At 37.2% G+C, this 18,839-nt stretch overlaps 1 long non-coding RNA gene across 1 annotated transcript in view; it reads right to left on the bottom strand.

The window, feature by feature from the left end:
• The window catches only part of LOC116583951, a 50,453-nt gene extending 36,777 nt beyond the window's left edge, over positions 1–13,676 (bottom strand). The window contains exon 1 of the long non-coding RNA XR_004282976.1: positions 13,631–13,676. This is a non-coding gene — a long non-coding RNA (uncharacterized LOC116583951). The remainder of the gene's footprint in view (positions 1–13,630) is intronic.
• Between the last annotated feature and the right edge of the window lie 5,163 nt (positions 13,677–18,839).

The raw sequence follows: 18,839 nt of genomic DNA, 5'->3' as shown, positions 1-18,839 counted from the left end.
TGCTGAATGAGAAAACTATTATTTACCAGTAGATTGTACTATTGATTGTTCTATTGAATTATCTATGCATTGATCAAGGTGACTCCCATGCAACTGTATTGTGCTTGAATCATATAAAACTGCTGTAAAGCAATAAATGGTCTCTCAGCATTGGCTGTGACCCTCCTGATCCATTCTTTGTGTTTCTTTCTTACTCATTCCCTCCCCCAAACTCATATTTCTCTGTTCAGTCAAGGCTGGTCCTTGACATGTTGGTATACCAGATGGTATTCCAGAGGTCTCCAAAATGCTCTTCATTTTTCTTCTTCTTCTTCTTCTTCTTCTTCTTCTTCTTCTTCTTTTCATTTTGATCTTCAGCCTGGATAATCTCAATTGATTTATCCACAAGTTGGATGATTCTACTACTTGCTCAAACTGACTTTGCCCTCTTCTAGAGAGAATTTCACTTCTGTGTTTATATTTTTCAACTTCAGAATTTCTATTTGTTCTTTTAAAATGCCTATCCCTTTTTTGATATCTCTATTTAGTGATACATTTTCCTCAGACTATCCTTTAATTTTTTAGACATGATTCCCTTTCAATTTTTTTTTTAAACATTTGTAACAGCTGATTTAAAAACTCTTCTAGGAAGTCCAACATTTGGGCTAACTCAGGGAGAGTTTACATAGACTGTTTTTCTGTTTTATTCCTTTGGATTGGCCAACATTTCCTGTTTCATTGTGCAGCTTTGTAAATTTTCTTGAAAACTGGATATTTTAATTAATATGATGTGGCTACTCTGGAAATCATGTTCCTCTTCCTGTCCAGGGTTTGCTGTTATTGCTGCTTGTTGTTGTTGTTGTTGTTGCTCCTGCTGTTATTGCTTTTTGTTTGTTTAGTGGCTTTCCTAGGCTAGTTCTGTAAAGTATGTACTCTTTGTCATATGCGGTCTCTGCTTGGTTTACTTAATAGTCTGCTAATGATTGACAGAGATTTCTTCTAAGTCTTAAACCAGTAAATCTCTCAGTCTTTGTTCTTAGGGCAAGTCTTCAACCTTTCAGTAATTTATAAATTTGCTTATTACTTATTTCCTGCCTGTACAGAGTTTTAAGGTGAGCCAGAGATAAGAGATTTGGGCCAAATCAGACATTCCTTTAGTATGCACACAGCTCTGTGTATGAGAACAACCTACTAGATCCCTCAGAAATATGTGAAAATTCTTTAAAACTTCCTATGTGCATCTAATTCCCCAGTTCTTTTTTCTTTTGAGATTTTTTTTTGCCAGTCCATTGTTAAAACCAACTAGTATCACAGTTTACATGACTGCAATGTTAAATAATATCACCAATTGTTTTTTTATACACCCTCCTGAGGATAGAGCTTTTCTCAAATGAGTGTTGCATTAGGTCAAATAAAGACAAGTCCTATGGGGCGCCTGGGTGGCTCAGTGGGTTAAAGCCTCTGCCTTCGGCTCAGGTCATGGTTTCAGGGTCCTGGGATCGAGCCCCTCATTGGGCTCTCTGCTCAGCGGGGAGCCTGCTTCTTCCCCTCTCTCTCTCTCTGCCTGCCTCTCTGACTACTTCTCATCTGTCAAATGAATAAAAATCTTAAAAAAAAAAAAAAAGACAAGTCCTATGAATGTTTTCCCAGAGTGCTGCCAGACAAGTCAAATAATGACAAATTTCTGGGAATGGGACTTTTGGGGAGCTCAAAAATTGTCTGCCTCCTGCAGTAGCACTAGACTGGTTTTCACAGATACTGTGGTTGTGATATTGCTGTTTTTAAGGCCTCTGTGGATCTGGGGAGAAGGGGATTGGCAACGGAGCAAATTGAAATGCTACAAAGCTTACCATTCATACCAAAATCCGGCCATTAAAAAATAAATAAATAAATGTTTCTTCAGATCATTACACGTTGTTGCATAATTTCTAGAGAGAGTTCTGAAATGGTTGATTTGGAGAATTTTTACCATTGTGCTCATTGATCTTATGGAGGTGTGCATTTTCAGAGGTTATTACTCCAACATTTCAGAAATGCGTATGTAATCACCTTTGAGGACACTACTTGGGAACTATTTTCTAGAGATAGATATTTTAAATGAAATTAAAGATCAAAGTGATTATTAAATAAATACTCCAATGCGGCTGAAATAGAAGAAGCACAAAAGCACCGAGGTAGTTGCCCTCTGATACTTTCCATCCATTTTACACTTTCTTTCTCCTGCAACCGTGGGAAACCACTATCCCTTACCAAAAAATCCTGAGCTATGTGATTTTCACTGCAGGTTTATTCTTCCTTTTCCCTCTGTTTCTGCTTCTTTTGACAGTAATTGGTTTGGGTTTTTAACTGGAATGATAAGTTCTATGAAATCTTTTAGTCTTGGGTAAAATAAGCCACTTAGGGCTCAAGCCTAAAAAAAAACAGGACTCTGCATTACCTAGGTAAACGTGGGTAGGTATTGGTTTACCTTCTGTTGCCTCTTTTATGAAAGTTCTTGTGAAAAGAGTGATGTCTGAGACAACAAGACTTGTTCATTTATGGATAGGTGAAGAACTTTCTCAGGGAAGACGTTCTTAACCACAGATCCCTGACATTTAATAGCACCCTGATAGCTATCACACTTGTTGACTTCACTGTCATAGCCCTTATCACCACAAAATATTGCTTGTTTGCTTGTTTATTGACTATCTTTCTTCACTAGAATGTAACATCCAAACGCAGAGGGACTTTGTTTTCCTCATTGTTTTCTTTATAGTGACTGGAAAAGTGTACACAGTTGTCCCTTTAATACATACTGATGGAATAAATTTTATAAAGGTATCATTTATTTATCAGACATGACTGAAATATGGATACTTCTAAAAGTAAGTCTTTTTTTTATATTTAGCATGGGGAGAAATTTTCAAAATCTACGAGAAAAAAGAAACATGTATTATATAAAAAGGAGTTGATAATTAGGAAGAAAATTTCTTTCTAAGACCCTGATGCTTTATGAAATGTCACAGATTATTGAATTTATCCAAAACTCACAAATTCAATTTGACAAAACTGTATATATGAACATCTGTAATTTTTAATATATGTGTAATGTTTGTGCTTGCAGGTATAACTATGTTTTTGGTTTTCCTCTTAAACCTTTGAGTATGTGATGCCTATAAAATAGAAATCTATTTAGAGATATTTATTTCCCAAACTCATTCCCTTTCCAATATTTATAATCAAGAAAAATTAGATCAACCAAAACTCAAGTTTATCATCAGCCTGTGGTATGTGGATTCCATGATTGATTTAACTAATGTGCAAATTCAGGGAAATAAAAAGTAAGAGTTGCTGTAAATTATGTTAAGGAGTGACATTTCTTTTGTGCAATGAAGGGGATCATTTATAAAAGATCTGTCATTGCTTCTCCTTCAGAGCAAAGGTAGGCAGGTTTATTTAATTTCCTCATATACTAGTGACCAAGGAGCAACAAGGATGAAAAAGAGTTATGAGAAAGAGTTATTTTTGAAGGACAGCTTTACCATTTACCATCTAGTGCCCAGATAAAATAATAGGGGGCAACTCCAGGTAGCTATTGGTTGAGCCTGTCTACAGAGATAAGGCTAATGAGTCCTCCTTTATTACTGTCAGGTGTTCTGTTGTTGATAAGACCCCTATTGCCTTCAGAGATCAAAAATGAAGCTGCTTCTGATGAAAGCCTTCATTCTGGCTACTGAAACAATATGCCAAAAAATTAAAATACAATCTTCTGATGGTTTTTTCAAACAACTCAAGTCATATCTACCAGACTCTCTTGGTTCCTTCAGGTGCAATGCCTGAATACATATTTTCCCTGGAGAAAAACAATATATTGTAGTTAAAGGTATATGTTTTGGACTCTCAAATGCCTGGATTAAAATTCTAACTCTGTCACTAATTAGATGTCAAATTATTTAACCTCGGTAAACTCTAGTGTCTTTAAGTTGTTGACAGGAATATCTAAAATAAAGTCCACAGCAGAATAAATTTAAGAAACCACTTTAAAAAACAGTGCCCAGCACACTGTAAAGGCTCAATAAATGTCAGTTACTATCATTAGTCCTTGTTTTCCATTCTCTTAGCTAGTACATTAAATAAGGTCTTCTTTGTTACCTTATGAACAGACAATTAAAATAACCTCATAGCTAGTGTCCTTATCTTTACTTTTGCTTCTCTTTCCACATTTTTCCTTACATTTACATTCTGTAAGAGCATAATTTCAGGAAGAACACAAATAAAGTAAGAAGAAGAATTATAAATCAGAAGGACCCAGGGGAAGATAAAAAGTAACCATACATAGCATGTATTAAGCACTCTATGAAAGGAACTTTTTATTTTTTTCCTTAAATTTATTTTAGAGAAAGAGAGAGAGAGAGTGAGTGGGAAAGGCTGAGGGAGAGGGAGAGATAATCTAAAGAAGACTCTGCACCAGGTGTGGAGCCCCTCATGGGTCTCTATTCACAAACCTGAGATCATGACCTGAGCTGAAACCAAGAGTTATATGCTCAACCGACTGCACCTCCCAGGTGCTCCTGTGATAGGAACTTCCTAAACACTGTACAGATATTTATAAATTTATTTCTCACAACAGCCTAAAGAGTAGATATTAATTTTATCCCTCAGTTGAGTTAATTAAGGCACAAAGTTAAGTAACTTACCAAGGTCATACAGGTGGTAAGAGGTAATATTACAAATATATAGTAGCAAAATAGGAAATAAAATTAGAACAGACAGAAAATCATCACAATGTGTATCAATCAAGTCTCAGCCCTGAGCTTACAAATGGTAGAACTGTTCAAATTCATGAACTCTAGATTCAGCACCCATACTCTAACCAAGTCACTAGAATTGAGAACATCACTGACCAAAAAAAAAAAAAAAAAAAAAAAAAAAAATCATCCTGTAGTTAATGGGACAGTTCATTTTGCTTCTTGGGATTAGTAGGTAGGTATTTTGAAGCATTGGACAGTGAGGACCACAGGAAAGGTTAATTCTTAATTATTGTTTTGAGAGCTACTCTGTGTCTATTGAAAATAGTATACACCTCTAAATAACTAAGCAATTTACAACCACACATGATTCTGGTTTTTAAGAGTTTTTATAGTTTTATAGGCATTTGGACTCTCAAATGCCTGGATTAAAATTCTAACTCTGTCACTAATTAGATGTCAAATTATTTAACCTCGGTAAACTCTAGTGTCTTTAAGTTGTTGACAGGAATACCTAGAATAAAGTCCACAGCAGAATAAATTTAAGAAACCACTTTAAAAAACAGTGCCCAGCACATTGTAAAGGCTCAATAAATGTCAGTTACTATCATTAGTCCTTGTTTTCCATTCTCTTAGCTAGTACATTAAATAAGGTCTTCTTTGTTACCTTATGAACAGACAATTAAAATAACCTCATAGCTAGTGTCCTTATCTTTAACTATTCTGTAAATAGTTTATTCAGAATTGCAGTGGGAAAGATCTCCAGCTAAGACCAAAAAAAAAAAAAAAGCACCTTGTAATTTAACATCATTAGCATCAAGATAACATATCTTGATAGGAAAAGAGTTTTCTAGAATATGAACTTCTTGATTTTATTTTTTTTGCTTTTGTCAATCGGAAATGGGTATACACACATTAAAGGTATAATTAAAAAGATATCACTTTGCTATTATGGACATTTTTTTGTGTTAAGTGCATACTAAGTACAGTGTAGCAGTTCTATAACACTGAGAAAAAAAAAAGTGTATTAAGTTTTAAAACAGTCAAGGGGATCCAAAGTGGCTCAGTTGGTTAAGCAACTGCCTTCGGCTTGGATCATGATCCTGGAGTCCTAGGATCGAGTCCCGCATCGGGCTCCCTGCTCCTAATTGAGACTGCTTCTCCCTCTAACCCTCCCTCTTCTCATGCACTCTCTCTCTCAAATAAATAAATAAAATCTTTAAAAAAATATTTATAAAACAGTCAAATATAGAATTAGAGAATCATTATTTTGGACATACAATTTTTCTAGAAATTAAAGCATTTAAAAAAAGATACCAAATATATGCAGACATGCATACATATAAATTCCATATAAACTCAAATTTGGATAAAGTTAGCCACAATTAAATAGGACTAACACATATGCTTAAATAAGTATCTTAGGTCTTTTTTTTTTAATTTTTTATTTTTTATAAACATATATTTTTATCCCCAGGGGTACAGGTCTGTGAATCACCAGGTTTACACACTTCACAGCACTCACCAAAGCACACACCCTCCCCAATGTCCATAATCCCACCCCTTCTCCCAAACCCCCTCCCCCCAGCAACCCTCAGTTTGTTTTGTGAGATTAAGAGTCACTTATGGTTTGTCTCCCTCCCAATCCCATCTTGTTTCATTGATTCTTCTCCTACCCACTTAAGCCCCCATGTTGCATCACCACTTGCTCATATCAGGGAGATCATATGATAGTTGTCTTTCTCTGCTTGACTTATTTCGCTAAGCATGATACGCTCTAGTTCCATCCATGTTGTCGCAAATGGCAAGATTTCAGTTCTTTTGATGGCTGCATAGTATTCCATTGTGTATATATACCACATCTTCTTGATCCATTCATCTGTTGATGGACATCTAGGTTCTTTCCATAGTTTGGCTATTGTGGACATTGCTGCTATAAACATTCGAGTGCACGTGCCCCTTTGGATCACTACGTTTGTATCTTTAGGGTAAATGCCCAATAGTGCAATTGCCGGGTCATAGGGCAGTTCTATTTTCAACATTTTGAGGAACCTCCATGCTGTTTTCCAGAGTGGCTGCACCAGCTTGCATTCCCACCAACAGTGTAGGAGGGTTCCCCTTTCTCCGCATCCTCGCCAGCATCTGTCATTTCCTGACTTGTTGATTTTAGCCATTCTGACTGGTGTGAGGTGATATCTCATTGTGGTTTTGATTTGTATTTCCCTGATGCCGAGTAATATGGAACACTTTTTCATGTGTCTGTTGGCCATCTGGATGTCTTCTTTGCAGAAATGTCTGTTCATGTCCTCTGCCCATTTCTTGATTGGATTATTTGTTCTTTGGGTGTTGAGTTTGCTAAGTTCTTTATAGATTCTGGACACTAGTCCTTTATCTGATATGTCATTTGCAAATATCTTCTCCCATTCTGTCAGTTGTCTTTTGATTTTGTTAACTGTTTCCTTTGCTGTGCAAAGGCTTTTGATCTTGATGTAATCCCAATAGTTCATTTTTGCCCTTGCTTCCCTTGCCTTTGGCGTTGTTCCTAGGAAGATGTTGCTGTGGCTGAGGTCGAAGAGGTTGCTGCCTGTGTTCTCCTCAAGGATTTTGATGGATTCCTTTTGCACATTGAGGTCCTTCATCCATTTTGAGTCTATTTTTGTGTGTGGTGTAAGGAAATGGTCCAATTTCATTTTTCTGCATGTGACTGTCCAATTTTCCCAACACCATTTATTGAAGAGGCTGTCTCTTTTCCATTGGACATTCTTTCCTGCTTTGTCGAAGATTAGTTGACCATAGAGTTGAGGGTCTATTTCTGGGCTCTCTATTCTGTTCCATTGATCTATGTGTCTGTTTTTGTGCCAGTACCATGCTGTCTTGATGATGACAGCTTTGTAATAGAGCTTAGAGTCTGGAATTGTGATGCCACCAATGTTGGTTTTCTTTTTCAATATCCCTTTGGCTATTTGAGGTCTTTTCTGGTTCCATATAAATTTTAGAATTATTTGTTCCATTTCTTTGAAAAAGATGGATGGTACTTTGATAGGAATTGCATTAAATGTGTAGATTGCTTTAGGTAGCATAGACATTTTCACAATATTTATTCTTCCAATCCAGGAGCATGGAACATTTTTCCATTTCTTTGTGTCTTCCTCAATTTCTTTCATGAGTACTTAATAGTTTTCTGAGTATAGATTCTGTGCCTCTTTGGTTAGGTTTATTCCTAGGTATCTTATGGTTTTGGGTGCAATTGTAAATGGGATTGACTCCTTAATTTCTCTTTCTTCTGTCTTGCTGTTGGTGTAGAGAAATGCAACTGATTTCTGTGCATTGATTTTATATCCTGACACTTTACTGAATTCCTGTATAAGTTCTAGCAGTTTTGGAGTGGAGTCTTTTGGGTTTTCCACATATAGTATCATATCATCTGCAAAGAGTGATAATTTGACTTCTTCTTTGCCGATTTGGATGCCTTTAATTTCCTTTTGTTGTCTGATTGCTGAGACTAGGACCTCTAGTACTATGTTGAATAGCAGTGGTGATAATGGACATCCCTGCCGTGTTCCTGACCTTAGCGGAAAAGCTTTCAGTTTTTCTCCATTGAGAATGATATTTGCGGTGGGTTTTTCATAGATGGCTTTGATGATATTGAGGTATGTGCCCTCTATCCCTACACTTTGAAGAGTTTTGATCAGGAAGGGATGCTGTACTTTGTCAAATGCTTTTTCAGCATCTATTGAGAGTATCATATAGTTCTTGTTCTTTCTTTTATTGATGTGTTGTATCACATTGACTGATTTGCGGATGTTGAACCAACCTTGCAGCCCTGGAATAAATCCCACTTGGTCGTGGTGAATAATCCTTTTAATGTACTGTTGAATCCTATTGGCTAGTATTTTGTTGAGTATTTTCGCATCTATGTTCATCAAGGATATTAGTCTATAGCTCTCTTTTTTGATGGGATTCTTGTCTGGTTTTGGGATCAAGGTGATGCTGGCCTCATAAAATGAGTTTGGAAGTTTTCCTTCCATTTCTATTTTTTGGAACAGTTTCAGGAGATTAGGAATTAGTTCTTCTTTAAATGTTTGGTAGAATTCCCCCGGGAAGCCGTCTGGCCCTGGGCTTTTGTTTGTTTGGAGATTTTTAATGACTGTTTCAATCTCCTTACTGGTTATGGGTCTGTTCAGGCTTTCTATTTCTGCCTGGTTCAGTTGTGGTAGTTTATATGTTTTTAGGAATGCATCCATTTCTTCCAGATTGTCAAATTTATTGGTATAGAGTTGCTCATAGTATGTTCTTATAATAGTTTGTATTTCTTTGGTGTTAGTTGTGATCTCTCCTCTTTCATTCATGATTTTATTTATTTGGGTCCTTTCTCTTTTCTTTTTGATAAGTCGGGCCAGGGGTTTATCAATTTTATTAATTCTTTCAAAGAACCAGCTCCTAGTTTTGTTGATTTGTTCTATTGTTTTTTTGGTTTCTATTTCATTGATTTCTGCTCTGATCTTTATGATTTCTCTTCTCCTGTTGGGCTTAGGGTTTCTTTCTTGTTCTTTCTCCAGCTCCTTTAGGTGTAGGGTTAGGTTGTGTACCTGAGACCTTTCTTGTTTCTTGAGAAAGGCTTGTACCGCTATATATTTTCCTCTCAGGACTGCCTTTGTTGTGTCCCACAGATTTTGAACCGTTGTATTTTCATTATCTTTTGTTTCCATGATTTTTTTCAATTCTTCTTTAATTTCCCGGTTGACCCATTCATTCTTTAGAAGGATGCTGTTTAGTCTCCATGTATTTGGGTTCTTTTCAAACTTCCTTTTGTGGTTGAGTTCTAGCTTTAGAGCATTGTGGTCTGAAAATATGCAGGGAATGATCCCAATCTTTTGATACCGGTTGAGTCCTGCTTTAGGACCGAGGATGTGATCTATTCTGGAGAATGTTCCATGTGCACTAGAGAAGAATGTGTATTCTGTTGCTTTGGGATGAAATGTTCTAAATATATCTGTGATGTCCATCAGGTCCAGTGTGTCGTTTAAGGCCTTTATTTCCTTGCTGATCTTTTGCTTGGATGATCTGTCCATTTCAGTGAGGGGAGTGTTAAAGTCCCCTACTATTATTGTATTATTGTTGATGTGTTTCTTTGATTTTGTTATTAATTGGTTTATATAGTTGGCTGCTCCCACGTTGGGGGCATAGATATTTAAAATTGTTAGATCTTCTTGTTGGACAGACCCTTTGAGTATGATATAGTCTCCTTCCTCATCTCTTATTATAGTCTTTGGCTTAAAATCTAATTGATCTGATATAAGGATTGCCACTCCTGCTTTCTTCTGATGTCCATTAGCATGGTAAATTCTTTTCCACCCCCTCACTTTAAATCTGGAGGTGTCTTCGGGCTTAAAATGAGTTTCTTGGAGGCAACATATAGATGGGTTTTGTTTTTTTATCCATTCTGATAGCCTGTGTCTTTTGACAGGGGCATTTAGCCCATTAACATTCAGGGTGACTATTGAGAGATATGAATTTAGTGCCATTGTATTGCCTGTAAGGTGACTGTTACTGTAAATGGTCTCTGTTCCTTTCTGATCTACCACTTGTAGGCTCTCTCTTTGCTTAGAGGACCCCTTTCAATATTTCCTGTAGAGCTGGTTTGGTGTTTGCAAATTCTTTCAGTTTTTGTTTGTCCTGGAAGCTTTTAATCTCTCCTTCTATTTTCAATGATAGCCTAGCTGGATATAGTATTCTTGGCTGCATGTTTTTCTCGTTTAGTGCTCTGAAAATATCATGCCAGCTCTTTCTGGCCTGCCAGGTCTCTGTGGATAAGTCAGCTGCCAATCTAATATTTTTACCATTGTATGTTACAGACTTCTTTTCCCGGGCTGCTTTCAGGATTTTCTCTTTGTCACTGAGACTTGTAAATTTTACTATTAGGTGATGGGGTGTGGGCCTATTCTTATTGATTTTGAGGGGCATTCTCTGAACCTCCTGAATTTTGATGCTCGTTCCCTTTGCCATATTGGGGAAATTCTCCCCAATAATTCTCTCCAGTATACCTTCTGCTCCCCTCTCTCTTTCTTCTTCTTCTGGAATCCCAATTATTCTAATGTTGTTTCGTTTTATGGTGTCACTTATCTCTCAAATTCTCCCCTCGTGGTCCAGTAGCTGTTTGTCCCTCTTTTGCTCAGCTTCTTTATTCTCTGTCATTTGGTCTTCTATATCACTAATTCTTTCTTCTGCCTCATTTATCCTAGCAGTGTGAGCCTCCATTTTTGATTGCACCTCATTAATAGCTTTTTTGATTTCAACTTGTTTAGATTTTAGTTCTTTTATTTCACCAGAAAGGGCTTTTATATCTCCCGAGAGGGTTTCTCTAATATCTTCCATGCCTTTTTCGAGCCTGGCTAGAACCTTGAGAATTGTCATTCTGAACTCTAGATCTGACATATTACCAATGTCTGTATTGATTAGGTCCCTAGCCTTCGGTACTGCCTCTTGTTCTTTTTTTTGTGTTGAATTTTTCCTTCTTGTCATTTTGTCCAGATAAGAGTATATGAAGGGGCAAGTAAAATACTAAAAGGGTGGCAACAACCCCAGGAAAATATGCTTTAACCAAATTAGAAGAGATCCCAAATCGTGAGGGGGGAGAAAGGGGATAAAAAGAGGTTCAAAAAGGAAGAAAGAAAAAAAAGGAAAAAAGAAAAAGAAAAAAAAAAGAAAAGAATTTAAAAAAAAAAGAAAACAAGTAAGAAAAATATAAAAAAGAAAAAATATATATATTAGATAAACTGGTTAAAAAACGTTAAAAAAGAAAAAGGTAAAAGTTAAAAAAAAAATTTTACCAGAAGGCGAGAAAAAAAAAAAACAAAAAATGAAAAAGAAAAAAATTAAATTAACTGCAAGACTAAAAAAAAATCACAGGGAAAAAGCCATGAGTTCCGTGCTTTGCTTTCTCCTCCTCTGGAATTCTGCTGCTCTCCTTGGTATTAAAACCGCACTCCTTGGTAGGTGAACTTGGTCTTGGCTGGATTTCTTGTTGATCTTCTGGGGGAGGGGCCTGGTGTAGTGATTCTCAAGTGTCTTTGCCCTAGGCGGAATTGTACCGCCCTTAGCAGGGGCCGGGGTGAGTAATCCGCTCGGGTTTGCTTTCAGGAGCTTTTGTTCCCTGAGCGCTTTCCGTAGAGTTCCGGAGGACGGGAATACAAATGGCGGCCTCCTGGTCTCCGGCTGGAGGAGCCGAGAGCCCAGGGCCCCACTCCTCAGTGTGCCCTCAGAGAACAGCGCCCAGTTACTCCCGTCTGCCTGACCTCCGGCCACGCTCCGAGCTCACCGAGCCTGCGACCGGATCAAGGTTACACCGAGCTGTGAGCTTACTGTCGGCTCTGTCTCTGTAGCCAGCTTTCCCGTTCCAATACCCGCAAGCTCTGCGACACTCAGACACTCCCGATCCTTCTGTGACCCTGCGGGACCTGAGGCCACGCTGACCCCGCGTGGGCTTCACTCCGGTTTAGCCTCTGGAGCGATGTCCCTCAGCGGAACAGACTTTTAAAAGTCCTGATTTTGTGTGCCGTTGCTCCGCCGCTTGCCGGGGGCCGGCCCCTCCTCCCGGGGTCTATCTTCCCGTCGCTTTGGATTCACTTCTCCTACGGTCCTACCTTTCAGAAAGTGGTTGTTTTTCTGTTTCCGGAATTGCTGTTCTTCTTCTCTTCGATCTGCTGATGGATTTTCAGGCGTTTGCAATCTTTAGATAAGCTATCTAGCTGATCTCCGGCTAGCTGAAGTAGTCTCAGCCTGCTACTTCTCCGCCATCTTGATTCCTCCCCAGTATCTTAGGTCTTAAACTTCTGACACTGGCTTGGGGCAGACTAGGAAGTGATTAAGAGCAGAAAGCACTGGTGAAAAACCATCCTGAGTATTTTGGGATCAATCTACAAGGCCCCAGAAACCAAGCAATTGCTAGCTACTACCACTTCTTTAAGGTTACCAGTTCCCTAGTATCAGCCAGTATTTATTTAACCAAAGACATACAAATGACCAACAAGCATATGAAAAGATGATCTTGTCAATAATCTAGGGACATGCAAATCAAAACCACAATGTGATACCTCACCTCACACCAGTTAGTATGGGTTTTATCAAAAACAAAACAAAGTATAAAAAATATTAGCAAGGATATGGAGAAATCGGAACCCCAGAGCCCTGGTGAGAATGCAAAATGGTGCATCCACTATGGAAAATAGTAATGACATTCCTGAAAAAATTAAAAATTGAACTACCACGTGATCTGGAAATCCTACTGAGTATTTACACAAAATAACTGAAATCAGGATCTTGACAGCCTATTAGCGCTCCCACATTCACTGTAGCACTATACACAATAGCCAGGATATGGAAACAACCAAAGGTCCATCAATGGGTGAATGGATTTAAAAAAATATGGTTTATATAACAACAGAATATTAGTCTTCAAAAAGAAAGAAGTCTGCAATGTGTAACAACATGGATGAACCTTGAGGACATTATGCTAAGTGAAATAAGCCAGTCACAGGACAAATACTGAGTGATTTCACTGACATGTGGTAGCTAAAATAGTCAAATCATAGAAGCGGAGAGTGGAATTGTGGTTTCCAGGGGCTGGGAGGGGGAGGGAAATAGGAAGTTGCTAATCAATGGGAATAAAGTTTCAGTTACGCAAGATAAATACATTCTAGAGATTTGTTGTATGAAATTATATATAGTTACCAATACTGTATTGTACACTTAAAGATCTGTTAAGAGGGCACATCTCATGTTAACTATGTTTACTACAACAGAAAAAAAAATAAAAGTAAAGAAAGCAAATTAGGAGTGGGGATGACAAGCTTGGAGAATCAGGAAAACACTGGGATGTGGAGATACTCTATATCCAGCTGCACTATCATTATCCAATTACTTACCCTTTGTTTTCCCCGTTTCAGTCTCCCAGTCAGGACTTCTACCCAAATGCCAGGTCACAGAAAAAGCAAATTGTAGAATTAAGAGTGTCAGGGGTTGTTGCTGATTAACACTGTGCTTTTTCTTAGGAGAAACTGCTATTGCCCTCAAATATTCAGTAGTTTAATTAGTAATTCTTGGTTAACTTTTGTATATATCATTCAGACTTCAGAAATAATTTAAGACAATCATCATTAATATTATTAATTCATGCCTAACTTTTAGAAAGAATTAATATGCTTTCATTTTATCCAAACACTAACTAAGATGAAGAAGAATTAGTTCCGATTTACAGATGAGTTTAAGGAAGCTTATATAGGCTAAACCAATTGCCAAAGAAAACACCAGATCTAAAGATATTTTAGCATTAATTTTAAGCACTTTCCACAAATTTAGGTTGTCTCCTGTTAGAGTCCTTCCTCAGATCTATTCCCAAGGGACTCCTCTCTCCCTACCAGCAATTCAATTTTTCTGAGGTTCCCTGGCTGTCAAGGATGTCCTTGACCCCTCTGAACCCCACAGAGTCTTGCCCTCCAGGCTTTCCCCTACTCCTGCTTCATACAGCATCACTTCTTATACCCTAACTGAGGGAGATAACTTCTCTTTTCTACCTTAAAGAAAGATGATTTAAGAAAGTGTCCCTGAGTTATGGGAGGATGTGGCCTTACGTATTATCCATTCCAGAGTTTACTTTAGTGTTTTAAGAATTTCATTTTTTAAACTGTGGTAAATGTTTGGGTAATAACAGTGCTTCCTAATTCTAGATGAATTTTCAAATTATTAGGAATGCCATTTTTTTCACTTATTCACTCATAATAGTAGAGATCATAATAATCCTAGGATTTATAGAGTATAAAACTCTAATAATTGGCTTTTTGATACTAGGTCATTTTGTGACATAACATACATGAGCAAGAACCATATGGATTCTAATGCACTTCTTAGAAGACTTCTCATTCTAAGTCTGGGTCCACATGATAGCCTGTCATCCTCTTGGAGGATATTCCAGATTGTTGGGTCAAAGACCTGCTAAGTACAATGAATCTATATGCATCCATCACAAGCGGAGAGGGAAAAAGTAAGATGAAAAGAAGTTTGAAGGTATGTGCAGAGGAAGAAAAGAATAAAAATCAGGAAAAACGTTTTTGTAACTTTATTTTTCTTGTGGAGGAAAGAAATGGGCTCTGAAGACTATTCCAATAAAAAGAAAGATTTTAAAAGATCAGAGTAATGTTTACCTTTCTGGATTAAGTTTATATCTTCCTCAAATTGTAAAATTTGTGAAATCTTCAAATTTTAAAGTTGGAGAATGCCTTAGTATGCATACTGTCCAATCTCCCACTCAATATAAGAATTTACAGTATCTGCAATTTATGACCATTCGGAGTCTACTTAAGCCCATGGTTGATTCTATTGGATTTGCCTCCCTAAGATATCTACCAATTCCCCTAGTTCTGACATCTCAAGCTAAAACAATAAACCTAATCCTTTAATCACATATCACTATTTGAAATTATTTAAGGCAATTATCAATTTCCTCTTACCAAGTTAAAGTTGATAATTTTCCTTCCCCCATTATACTTTTTGCAATTACTACCCCCATTGGGGTATATAAATTTCAGAATATTTATTTGAAAACAAAACAACAAAAACTCATTTCTCTGAAGTCATGCTAAATCCTTTAAATTTCCCAATGAAAGAAATCAATAAAGAGCAATTTGGGTAACTGTAGTATATTTAATATAGAAAGACCTCATTTTATGAATTGAGATTCAACTTCCTCAATCTGTTCAGGGCTATAACTTTGAGAATTTGCTACATTTTGTGAGAGATAAAAAGGATCAAAGAGTCAGAAAATTCTAACTAAACAGTAATTCATACATTTTACTAACTCATATGTCTTGGAATATTAGGTGCAACGTGGAACTGCTAGCAGTGAAGAAATAACTCTAAAGGGGGGAGGAGGGAGGAAGAAAAGAAAGGTTTTCACTTTCCAACACACACACACACACACACACACACACACACAAACAGCAAGTTGATTTCTAACTCGACCTTGCCACGGGGAACTTCACTACTACACAAGAGTTGCCAACTGAAGAACTTCTGCTACTAAAAGTAAAAAGACAAGCTTTTCTGGTCAGATTTTTGTTACTATGGAAGAAAAAAATTTACAATCTCTCTTAGTTATGAAAATGTGAATATAATCAAAGTAGGCAGATCATGTCCTGAGGAGACTCTATAACAGTACATTTTTCTCCTATGGCTTATCAAATGTTGACCTTGAATAATCCCTTTGAGTACAGAGATGGGATGGAACCAGGGAATTTATTTGTCAAAATGTACTAGATATGAGGCGCCTGGGTGGCTCAGTGGGTTAAGCCGCTGCCTTCAGCTCAGGTCATGATCTCAGGGTCCTGGGATCGAGTCCCGCATCGGGCTCTCTGCTCAGCAGGGAGCCTGCTTCCTCCTCTCTCTCTGCCTCTCTGCCTACTTGTGATCTCTCTCTGTCAAATAAATAAAATAAAATCTTAAAAAAAAATGTACTAGATACCTTCTGGGTTACTCATTTTTTTTTTTTTAATAGTCATCCTAGTCACTTTAGAGAAGGGCATCAGAGAATACGCCTTTCTTGCTTGCTGAACAGCTTTACCAGCTGCCTCCTACAGCTAGTGAAGCTAAAACTTCAGTCACTGTCTCTCTTGGTCCCGGTGGCCTCGCTGTACTTTTGTCAGTGCGTTCTTGACAATTTAAAAACTCACAATTGGTTTAAACACTTGAACAGGCACAACAGTTCTACAGATATTTCTTGAGACCTCTCTGTAACTCCTACTCATCGGTTCTTATTTAGTGCTCAGAATTCTTTATTGTAAATTAGACACAGTGTTCTAGTAAAATAGTAAAATTCAACAATAAATTAAGTATTATATAAAAACATTCTCTGTTCTGTAAAGGTCAATATGGCTATTAGCACCTGAAGAAAACATTAACATAAGAAATAACTGATAAGCTGAATAACACCACTTTAGCCCCATTTTTTTAAAATCTCAATTAGACTTCGTTTACTTATTTATTTATAGACTTCTATTTTTTTTAAGATTTTAGATTTTAGATTTTAGATTTGGTGGACAGAGATCACATGTAAGCAGAGAGTCAGGCAGAGAGAGAGGGGGAAGAATGTTCCCAGCTGAGCAGAGGGCTTGCTGCAGGCTAGATCCCAGGATCCTGAGATCATGACCTGAGCCAGAGGCCGAGGCTTAACCCACTGAGCCACCCAGGTGCCCCTAGACTTTTTTAAACCACAGACAGTTTATGGGGTGCCCAGGTGGCTCAGTCAGGTCATGAACTGCCTTCAGTTCAGGTCATGATCCCAAGGTCCTAGGATTGATTCCCATATCTGGCTCCCTGCTCAGCAGGGTGTCTGCTTCTCCCTCCCCCCCCACCCCTGCTCGTGATCTCTCTCTCACTTTCTCCTTCTCTCAAAATAAATAAATTTTTTTAAAAATCTTAAAAATAAATAAATAAACCATAGACAGTTTCTTACCGACCAATTCAGTTTATCTGATTTGTAAAAGTCAAAATTTCATTCTGAAAACAGGAATGATGTTGTGTTATTTAAATCTAGGACTGATTAATATTACAATATGTTGCTCAGGTAATTCTGCCATGTGGGGAAGAACCTAAAGTGATGAGCATAAAGACAGCAAACAGACATTCAAAGGTAACATTTTAAAAATAAATCCATTGAGAGTTTATGATGTACATGGTATTATATGATTAACAAACATTTTTACATGGAGAACATTTAATTAATTCATACTTTTCAATGAACTAACTTATACCAACTTCAGATATTAATGTTGGAATTCTGCTTTATGGATATTATGATGATATTTTACTTAATCTGACATGATACCCTCTTTTGAGTTTCTCCAAATACAAACATGCCTGAAAAGTAGTCTCACAGTTGCTACCAGCTTTGCAGCCTTGGTCAGAATTCTTAAGCACAAGTAGCCACTTTAACAGGGATATGTTTGCCTATCCATGAGGACTTTAAAGTCTTGTGAATGTCACATGACAATACTAGAACATCCTCATATACTTACAAAACTTGACTCTCTTTCAACACTATTTTTACAAAGGCAATGATTTTTGGTGTTACTGGGATTCTTGAAATATTTTAGTGAACTGACTAATGCCATAAAAAATTATTCAGTATCAATATTAATATGACATAGGTTTTTTAAAAATGTGATTCATAGTGAAGCATTTTAGATCACTTGAAATAGCAATTTATAATATTAAGTCACATTTAAAATAGAAAAGGAATTATTATTTTATACTCTAACAGCCACTTCTATTTTTATTTTTAACTTTTTTTTAAGTGTTTATTCAAACTCCAGTTAGTTAACATACAGTGTAATATTAGCTTCAGGTGGCGAATCCAGCGATTCAGCCCTTCCATACATCACCCTGAGCTCATCACAAGTGCACTTCGTCATCCTATTTCACCCATCCTCCCCCACCTCCAGCCATTTCTATTTTTATTTTGAGCTGATTGCTTCAATTAACAGATTTCAAAATGTTTGTGTTTTTCCAAATTTAAGGAAACACCTGGCATTATCTGGCACTAATTTCCTATCCTGGATTTTAAAACTTGAATATGAGGGGAGAAACTGAATTTTAATTATTTCAACCTAATGATTACTGGTTCCTTCAATAGGTTTTTTTTTCTTTAAAGATTTTATTTATTTATTTGACAGACAGAGATCACAAGGAGGCAGAGAGACAGGCAGAGAGAGAGGAGGAAGCAGGCTCCCTGCTGAGCAGAGAGCCCGATGCGGAACTCGATCCCAGGACCCTGGGATCATGACCTGAGCCGAAGGCAGAGGCTTTAACCCACTGAGCCACCCAGGCGCCCCAACCTTCAATAGTTTTTTAAAAGCTGTTTCTGAAACTTGTGTTCCCTGGATAATTATAACCATAGAAATATACACTAACAGATTTTATCTAATGACTTCAGATAGTTTTAATGGTTGATAAACATGACAAAATCACAGATAACCCCAGGAACGGAAAAAGTCATATACTGCTATATGGGAGGTATACACAGGATCTATGCCTGTATGTTATTTCTGCGATGTCTGTAAATTGCTCAATGAGATTGAACAC

The sequence above is a fragment of the Mustela erminea genome, chromosome 2 (genome assembly GCF_009829155.1).
Source record: "Mustela erminea isolate mMusErm1 chromosome 2, mMusErm1.Pri, whole genome shotgun sequence".
NCBI lineage: Eukaryota > Metazoa > Chordata > Mammalia > Carnivora > Mustelidae > Mustela > Mustela erminea.
Note: the sequence above shows the minus strand (reverse complement) of the source record. Positions and strands in the feature narration are given on the sequence as shown.